We start from the raw sequence: 9895 nt of genomic DNA, 5'->3' as shown, positions 1-9895 counted from the left end.
TGATCTGCAGATGACCGTATGCTCCAAATGAAAAAAATTAAAACATACCAAGGCTAGTTGCTTCTTATGATTTTCAACATTGTTCACAACTATTGTCAGCTAAAAAGTAAACACAGATTGAAAGCATGATTACAAAGTTGTACGTTCAAGGACAACTTGTATAACTTGTATGCTTATCAAGCTTTAGTGCGTGTTTTTTCCTCCAGGCTCCAGGCCAGTCGTCCTGCCCACTTTTTCCTTTGAGCAGCATTGCCTATTCTGTGCAGCTATTTAAAAAATGTTGAATATCAACAATGGCTTTCGGTGGTGTATTGTGCCCTCTTGTATGAAGCAACCTTCACTGAAGGAGAGTTCCGCAAAGCGTATAGTTCTGTCTGTGTGCTGTGCTTCGCAGGCTCTCGACCTGAGTGCGCGTGACTGATAACTAGGCCTGGGCGGTAAATTCCATTCCGCTCGCGGAATTTGCGGAATTTGGGTAATTTCGCGTTCCGCGGAGAACGCGAAATTGCCCAAAATTCTGCTTTCCACAACTTCGCGAAATTTTTTGCTTGTTCGCGTTCTAAAAATGCTTGTTCGCGAGATATTTCTCCCCGAGCACGCAAACAGCGATCGTGAACAGGAAAAAAGCATCGCGAGCAAGCAATTCCGCGTGTTCGCGGAATTTTTGCGTGTTCGCGGAGATTTTTTACCGTTTCGCGGAGATTTGCGAAACGCGATTATGCAAATTCCGCCCACCTCTACTGATAACAGAGCGCAGCGCTGTTCTATGAGTACCCCAGGGGCGTAACACAAGCCCCCCCAAGCTCCAGGGGGCCCCCTCAGCACTGCACTTGGGCCGGGGGCCCCTCCACGTACCTTGCAGGGGGCCCCCCTCAATTATCGTTACGCCACTAGCGTACCCTGCTACGTGATGCGCAAGACAGAGTCGCGCGGCGTACGTGTGCAACGGTGACGCATACCACACAGGTAAGTGCTCATAAATCGAGTTAAAACAGTTGATTAAACTGTATTACTTATTACAGTCAGTTTAGGCAGAGCAGCTGTGAGCTTTGATCGAGCCTTCAGTATGTATTGCCAGATTTGTATAAGTGACAAATGTTTATCGACACATCAAGGGACGAAGATAGATAGATAGATAGATAGATAGATAGATAGATAGATAGATAGATAGATAGATAGATAGATAGATAGATAGATAGATAGATAGATAGATAGATAGATAGATAGATAGATAGATAGATAGATAGATCGATCCACAAGTTCAATAATTACTGAATTGGGACCTGTCTTTTTTTACACCATCGGATATCGTGCGCAGTATGTTGATATAAAATGCATTTTTGGTTTTCCACAACTTGCTTGTATATAGGGCTTCTTTGCAACACATTAACCTCACGGCTTCTCGCAGTATTTCCATAGAACAGCTCAAGTTGATATCACTAAATACACTTATATCTCCACGACGTCCAGCACTTCATCATCCTGCTGCAGTTTCAGATATAAAAACGTGTACTTACTGCTTGTTCAAGTTTCTGCAGTTTTTTGTGTGTATGTGTGTCTAGACGGCTCTGCGTGTGTGTGGGTGGGTATCTGCGTGTCTGTAAATTTGACGTACATAACCTTTTTCCTTTGTTAATGCTCTGTGAGCCTGTCAAGCCTGGCCAGTTATGTTACTCCAGATATCTGTTATGTTTGCAGAATTAGTGTGGAAACCTATTACTTTGCTTACAGTCAATAGTTTGAGAACAGGAAAGTTCAGTGACTTAATTATTCAATACATTAACACAATTTTTGCATATAGAATCCTAGAGAACATTTTTAAATTGAAATTTCTAACGTCTACGAAATATTATCAGCCATCCTATGACCATTGGTATCTCCCCTCTCTGTCTAGTTCACTAATTTAAAGTTCTGTGACAAGTGCACACTGGTGGACGAACAATGTCTATGTTAATAAAGAAATGGGAATCATCAAAATATAAATTTTTCCATGAACGAAGGATTAAAAAATAGCACGTTATTAATTGTGAGTAAAAAGCAAAGCGTTATCTAGAGACTTATGCAAATGATCCGTAACGTCAGATCTAGTGTTGACTCAGACAGCCATGCGTTTGTTTTTGAAGTGTCACTCGGGCAAACACTCTAGGTACTGTCTGCATGACGTCATGGTGCGTGAGGCAGAGAGAGCAAAAGGCCATTAAAATGTCTGTGAGTGTCTTTGTCCCGGACTCGGGGCCCCTTTCAATAGCTCGGCAACCCCTCACTGTACAGTGTCTGCGATAGAACAATGGCCATTAAAAAGCTTTCAGTGAAAGCACACTTACAACTCCCAGTGAAATGCATAAACGTAGCTGGGAGAACGCGTGTGTAGTGTCCGGCGCGCGCAAGGCGTTCTAGCCTTCCGTGCTGCCGTGGTGCGCTAGCGCTGACGCGTGATGTCAGACGCTAGCTAGTTTAAATAAAGAGGCGTGGCCTCGACGCGTTAGTCGGAGCCGCGTGTGCAACTAAAGAATGCCGGCTCCTGTGTCTCCTTTAGCGCTGTTGCACAGCTATGTAATTTAGAGCGTTTAAAACGCTACACTGGCGACGAGGGGTGTATTGAGCCCTGATGTGCTGCTTTTGTGCCCCACAGTGTATATTTTGGCCACCCATGTATCCTGAGCCTGAGTGTGCAGCCCCTCCTCATGGTGACCCGGCTGTGCCTGCTGTTAGGCCTGGTGGGGGACACTGCAAGTGCCCTGGAGGCCCATCCAGCCATCGGTAGTGACTCTGTGTGCGCCCTGGTGCCCCATTCCACAGCCTGTAAGGGGTATGTCTCACCCAGGCGGTGCCGTGCCTGCTCCACGAGGTGCCTGACGACGACCGCGCCCTCCACCGGATCAGGTCTACGCCGGGTGAGATCGCCTAAGCCCATGAGCGCCTGAGGAGTCCCGCGGATGACGTCTGGAGGTAGGCGCGCCCACCGGTTGGTGTAGAAGCGCGAGGGAAGTCAACGCGCAACGCCCAGAGGGGGTGCATGCCTGTTGGCGTCGACGCAGAGGAGAGGGAGCCAGCTTCCACCGCGTGCTGCACACGTGCCAAGATGGCGTCGATTCCCGCCATTGAGCCATTTGCCGTTGACGGTGCCCTGTCGTCCCTTGCCCCGCGCTGGAGGGATTGGACAGACCGTCTACAAATTTACTTTTAAGGGGCTGGCATCACAAGGGAACGGCGCAAAGCACTGCTGCTCCACCTAGGAGGCAAAGACATCCACCGCATCTACAAAACTCTCGTGGAAGCCACGCCGAAAACGTACCACACACTGCTGAACGCGCTCAACGCCCATTTCGAGCCCATGGCGAACAGAGACTATGAAAGGTTCATCTTTCGTCAAGCCAAACAGGAGGCGGACGAGTCCCTGGATGCGTTCCATGGCAGGCTGAAGGAGTTACCCAGCACGTGTGGGTTCCGTGACGAACAGGAAGAGATCCGAGGGCAGATCATACAGGGGTGTTACTCGTCCAAGCTTCGTGTCACGGTCCTCCAGGAAGACGGAAAGCCCCTGGCGGACATCCTTACTCTCGGACGGTCGAAGGAGCTATCGCAAGCGAGGGCCTCGCATATGGAAGCAGCCCTACATCGCCCTGTGAAGACGGAGCAAGTGCAAGTGGCGGAAGCGGTGAACGTAGTGCGGCCTAAAGGAAGGCAAACCGGAGGGAAACGGCAACCGGAGGCAAAGAAGAAGGACTGTGGGTACTGTGGCGGCCAACCCCACAGCATGCAAGACTGCCCAGCCAGAGGGAAAAAGTGCGGCGCCTGTGGGTGGATGAACCACTTCGCGGTGGTGTGCCGGTCCACCAGAGCCAAGAAGGAGGCGGCCCATGCGGTACAGGAAGAGGCAGACAGCGAAGACATGGACGACGACACGGAAGAGTACCCAGTCCATTATGTGTTTGCGATCCACCAGCCACAGAAGAAGAAGCGCAGACTTCCGAAATGTCGCATCCTAGTCCAACAACAAGAGGTAAAGGCGACAATTGACACTGGGGCCTCCATCGAGTTGATGGCCGCCAATGTCTACCACCAACTGCGGGTTAAACCCCCGCTGCGAGAGGCAAAGATTCGGGGTGTTCGCGTACAGCCAGAAGATGCCCATTCCCCTCATCGGGTGCTTCAAAACAGAGCTACAACATGGTGAGAGGAGCATCAACACCACCGTTTATGTCACGGAAGAGGTCAGCGGGATGCTGCTGAGCGGGCAATCGGCCGAAGAATTGAGACTGATCTCGTTTGCCATGGCAGTCCTGGAGGAAGAACTGGATACCATCATGGAAGAGTTTGGAGAAGTTTTTAACGGCATCGGGTGCCTGAAAGGAAAGGAAGTATCCTTACACATCGACCCGTCGGTCCAACCAGTGGTGCTGAGGCACCGGCGAATCGCTTTCCACCTGAGGCAAAAGGTCGAGGAGGAGCTGGAGGCCCTGGAGAGACAAGTCATCATCGAAAAGGTCAGTGGGCCAACCCCATGGGTATCCCCGATCGTCATCGCCAGGAAGCCGAAGCAGCCAGGACAAGTCCGCATCTGTGTGGACATGCGCCTCCCTAACGCCGCGGTCAAGAGAGAGCGACACCTGATGCCCACCATTGATGACATCCTGGGAGAGCTGAACGGGGCCAGGTGGTTTTCGAAGATGGACCTACGGTCAGGCTATCACCAGCTACCACTTCATCCAGACTCGAGGTACATCACCACATTTTCCACACATGTGGGCCTCAGACGGTATCGGCGCCTGAACTTCGGCATCTCGAGTGCCGCCGAGGTATTCCAAAATACCATCAGAGAAGTACTCAGTGGGCTCCCCGGCGTGCTTAATGTGAGCGACGACCTGCTCATATACGCGTCAACCATAGAGGAACACCACCAGCGGTTGAGAGGGGTCCTCAAAAGGATTCAGGAGTCAGGCTTGACCCTGCACCGGGAGAAGTGTCAGTTCCTGCAGAACAAGATCAGTTTCTTCGGGTACACCTTCTCGGACCAAGGGGTGGCCCCAGACCCGGACAAGGTGAAGGATGTCCAAGATGCCCCAGCTCCGACGAACATCTCGGAGGCCCGGAGTTTCCTGGGCATGGTCAACTTCTGCGGCCGCTTCATTCCGGACCTCTCCAACCTCACCAAACCCCTCAGGGAGCTGACCAAGTCGTCCACCACGTGGCAGTGGGGCCCGGAACAGGAGCAAGCGTTCCAAGCAACGAAGGCGGCCCTGTCCGCGGATACTAACCTCTCCTACTTCGACCCGGCAAAGCCCTCCAACGTGGCGGTCGACGCGAGCCCGTTTGGGTTGGGAGCAGTTCTGACACAACTCCAGAACAACGAGGAGTGGGCCCCCATTGCCTACGCCTGCCGGTCCCTGACCGAAACGGAGCAGCGTTACTCGCAAATCGAACGAGAAGCCATCGCCATCCACTGGGCATGCCGGCATTTTCACGTGTATGTGTATGGACATCATTTCACGGTAACAACCGATCACAAGCCACTCATTCCTCTATTCCAAGGGTCGTCCTCGAAGCCGCCACCCCGGATTGAAAAGTGGATACTCAAACTACAAGGGTACGACTACCGGGTGGAGTACAAACCAGGGGCCACGAACCCGGCGGACTATCTGTCACGGCACCCAAGGAAAGCCACAACAGAAGAGAAGGAGGAGGCCGAGGATACAGAGGAGTACGTCGGGTATGTGACGGAGCGGTCACGACCCCTCCCAATGAGCCTGGCCGCGATCATAGAAGGTGATGAATGCGTGAGAACAGCGGCGGAGGCTGTCAGATCGGGAGATTGGAGGACAATCCAAGACTCGCTCAACAGAAGGACACCCCAAGCCAAGCTGACACTGGAATCATTCTTGAAAGTAAAAAGGGAGCTGTCCGTTGACGCCCAAGGATGTCTTCTGCGGGGCCCGAGGCTAGTCATGCCGGCCAGCCTCGCTCAACAGGCGGTGGACGTCGCCCACAGGGGACATCAAGGAATGGTAAAGACGAAGGGCAGGCTCCGAGCCAAAGTATGGTTCCCAGGCAGGGATGCGATGGTTGAGCAGATGGTGAGAACCTGCACGTGGTGCCAAGCCGCAGGACAGCCGGAACGCCCTCACCCGGTGGTGACCGAAGATAATCCCCTGAGACCGTGGGAGTGTGTGAGTGCCGACTTCGGAGACATCTACCCGATGGACGGTATGCGTTGATCATCATCGATGATTTCACCAAAGACCCAGAGGTCGAAATTGTGGGAAGCCAGACAGCCACTGAAGTAATAGCAAAATTCGAGAAAACCATCGCCACTCATGGCATATTCGGGGTGGTCAAGACCGACAATGGACCGCCTTTCCAGGGGCAGGAGTTTGCAGAGTACTTCAAGAGCTGGGGGATCCATCACCGCAAAGTAACACCACGGTGGCCCCAAGCCAATGGAGAGGTGGAGAGGTTTATGAGGACACTCAACAAAACCATTCGCATCGCCATGGCTGATGGATCTCCACTGGAGAGAGCGATATACAGTTTCCTGCAGGAATACCGGATGACCCCCCATGTCACAACCGAGGCAGCGCCAGGAACAGCCACCATGGGAAGAATCGTAACTGACACAATCCCACACCACCCTACTTGGGTTCCGGCACAAGCCTCAAATGAAAAGACCCTAGCCAATCGGATGCGCTCGAATGACCACGCCAGCCAGCGAAGGGGAGCTAAGGAGTCCACGATACAATGGCAGGATCGAGTGTACGTGAAGGACCGCTACCCAGGCAGCAAGTTCAGACTTCCTTTTGAACCACAACCATGGGTTGTCACCCGCCGGACAGGCACGATGGTGACCGCTCAAAGAGGTGCTGAAACGGTCATGCGAGATGTGTCATTCTTCAAAAAAGTCCACCCAGGAACACCTTCACGTCCCGGGGCCGGGCCAGAGGGGCCGGACCCCGACCACCCGAGCGGAGATCAGGAGGGGGAGGACGGTCGGAGTGAGGATGGTGGTTCCCAGTCCATCCCAGCCACCCCGGGGGGTAACCCGGCTGGCGGCTCCCCAGCCCGAGTAGAGCCTAACACCCCAAGGCGCAGAACCCCCGATGTGGCCCTTTCCAGAGGCGGCCCATCCCGCTACAACCTGAGGAAGAACCCGGCACCGTCATCTGGCAGACTATATGGTGTAACCTGTAAGGACTGGTGGACTGGTAACAGACTCATCGTTGATTTTTCTGGTTTTATGTTTTGCTTAATGTTTTATAAAGGTTGGAAGGAGTGTAGTGTCCGGCGCGCGCGAGCCTTCCGCGCTGCCGGGGTGCGCTAGCGCTGACGCGTGATGTCAGACGCTAGCTAGTTTAAATAAAGAGGCGTGGCCGCGACGCGTTAGTCGGAGCCGCGTGTGCAACTAAAGAATACCGGCTCCTGTGTCTCCTTTAGCGCTGTTGCGCAGCTATGTAATTTAGAGCGTTTAAAACGCTACAGTGCGAGGGGCGAGTGTAGACGACACCTCACTGCCTCACTGAGAAGCCGATGGCTCTTCGGTCACTTTGCAGACACATTTACGAACGCTACGCGTCTAATTTCTTTCTTGTCGCTGATTTTAATTTCGAAATTATGCGGTGCATTGTGAGGAAAAAATGTTCGTGATGATTGTAACATTCACCGGGACGTTTCTAGAGGAAATGAAATAGTAAAATATATATTTTTCTATTCAAGGCCCGATAAATGCAATATGTATGCGACACTAATGTAAACACACACTCAAAAACTCGAAGTTTGACTGTGTATGATGTTTTCCAGCAAACATTTGCAACAGAAAAATGGCCGAAGGTGATCCAGGAAACGTGCACAGTTGGTCATGGGAAAGAACATGTAAGTATGAACTTATGGCATTTGGGATGCACAAAGCATCTTTGTTTGATATGCACAAAATAAACCATCTCATAAATAAAATATACTTCCTCATTTTTTGCTGTCATCCTTGAGATATCATTTACAGTAATCGGAAGAAATATGTAGCACTCCCAATTCAAACAATCTCAATCCAGGTGTGACACAATCATAAAAGTTCGTTATTTTACAACACCAAATGTTTTGCTTATACTGAAGTGTATTGAAATTCAGAAAGCAGACTCCACGTTAGTTTAGGCTTGTCTTCGCAAGAATGGGTCTCTTTATTTTTCTTATTGATGGTACATCCAAAATAACAGAACTGCCAGCCAACACGTGTTTCGTCTCCCCTTAGACTTTGTCAAGGCTGCAATACAAGATGTATGTAGGATTTTAGATTTACACCAATTAATTCAATTGTATCGAATGATTACGAATTTTACACACATAGTTAACAAATACCACCTCAGTCTATACTGATACAATTTAAGAAATTCAAGAATTATTCACATTAGCTGTTCAGGTCACATTGTTCAGGAAAAAGGGAGGTGCTGAGACATTTACAGAAAAAGAAACCAAAGAATTCCAGAAACACCACTGCATGAAAGGAAAAAGGATCGGAGAATTAAACCATTAGAAATAATGTCCCAGAAGTCCACAGATACCCGAAAAGTATCATAAAAAGTGATAAAACGCACATCCAATTAGGTGAAGTAGCACCAGGTGTTATAAACAAGAAAGAGTAAAAATGGCCAAGGTGAACAATTCCAAAGTATGGCTCACCTATCAAACAAAACGAAAAGTCCTCTAACCAAATAGGATCCTCTCCAGTAGTCCCATTCATATAGTTATAAACGAAAAAGAACAATTTCCACGAATCTATTACAAAAGAGGAAATGTATCAGTTCAAAAGGAAACAGTATTAAATACTGTGTCCGTACTAATACTGTCACAAAAGGAAGAGCCAAATACATTCTAAGTGCCACTGCTATACTATAATTCAAAATTGGTTCATAAATGAAAATCCTATACTTCAAGTAAGTTGCGAAAAAAGTAGAACAATGATAGAGCAAGGCAACATACGAGGATACGCCTCAAAAATAACGACCCTCTGAAAAGTGTGATTGTGCTCAGCCAAATCTCACCTGTTAATCAAATTAGTTGATAGAGTAGTGTCTCAAGTATTCAATATAAACCAAAACGACAACCTTGATAAGTATCGTTCTAAAAATGAAAAACATCAAAGATTTTATTCGTGCTGGTGCAACACCTTCTACACATAGAAATTCCTACCCGAATATAAGCTATCCGACAAACTAGTCGTCCTAATGACTCCAACTATAGCTTACCTATCGTCTCAACACAGCGTCCGCGTCTTCTAAGTTCTGTGAAGGCGTAGGCGCCGAAAACTTCCGTATTAACGTTGCTCATGCGTGAAAAACGTCTGACGTCACGCACTGAGCATGTAAACAAAGCAGAACAACGTAGTAACTCTTCAGTGGCACAAAACCTCGCCATTTTGAAAGAAGTAATAAAATATCAGATCACTCAAGTATGTGAATAAAAAAGACTCAAACCACGCATGTTTAGAGTCTATAATTAATGAAATACTGATGTAAATCCCATCTTTTTAATTCTAAATTTATGTAGTAAAATAAAACTAATGTGATAATCAGAAAAGAGGATCAATCGAGCGTAATTGAACTAATCCCGTCTAATGCTAAGCCCTATAATAAGGCACGTTACTATTACTCATTAAAAATACGCCAGATAATCGTGCGACAGATATACAGAGGAAAATAGGAAGCAAAGAAGTGTAAAGGTGGTTCAGTTCACTATTAAAATGCAAAATTGAGATTCAATAGAAAGCAAAGAAGTGTAAAGGTGATTCAGTTCACCATTATAATGCATAATTGTGATTCAATAGAGAGTGGGTATACATATATCAAATAAAGGTCTCATTACTGTGAATTACCATATAAACTTTCTAAAGCACAGAAAATTCATCATATCC

General features: G+C 48.7%; 1 long non-coding RNA gene across 1 annotated transcript; it reads right to left on the bottom strand.

Moving 5' to 3' along the window:
- Nucleotides 1-7818: 7818 nt before the first annotated feature.
- Nucleotides 7819-9108, bottom strand: LOC146829319 (uncharacterized). Its single transcript, XR_014961953.1, has 3 exons — nucleotides 9027-9108; nucleotides 8665-8760; nucleotides 7819-8248 (listed from the first exon to the last, which is right to left on the bottom strand). It is a non-coding gene; the product is annotated as an uncharacterized LOC146829319 (long non-coding RNA).
- Between the last annotated feature and the right edge of the window lie 787 nt (nucleotides 9109-9895).

This window comes from Triturus cristatus, chromosome 5_2 (genome assembly GCF_964204655.1).
Source record: "Triturus cristatus chromosome 5_2, aTriCri1.1, whole genome shotgun sequence".
NCBI classification, from domain to species: domain Eukaryota; kingdom Metazoa; phylum Chordata; class Amphibia; order Caudata; family Salamandridae; genus Triturus; species Triturus cristatus.
The sequence above is the reverse complement of the archived record's forward strand: the minus strand, read 5'-3'. Positions and strand labels throughout refer to the sequence as shown.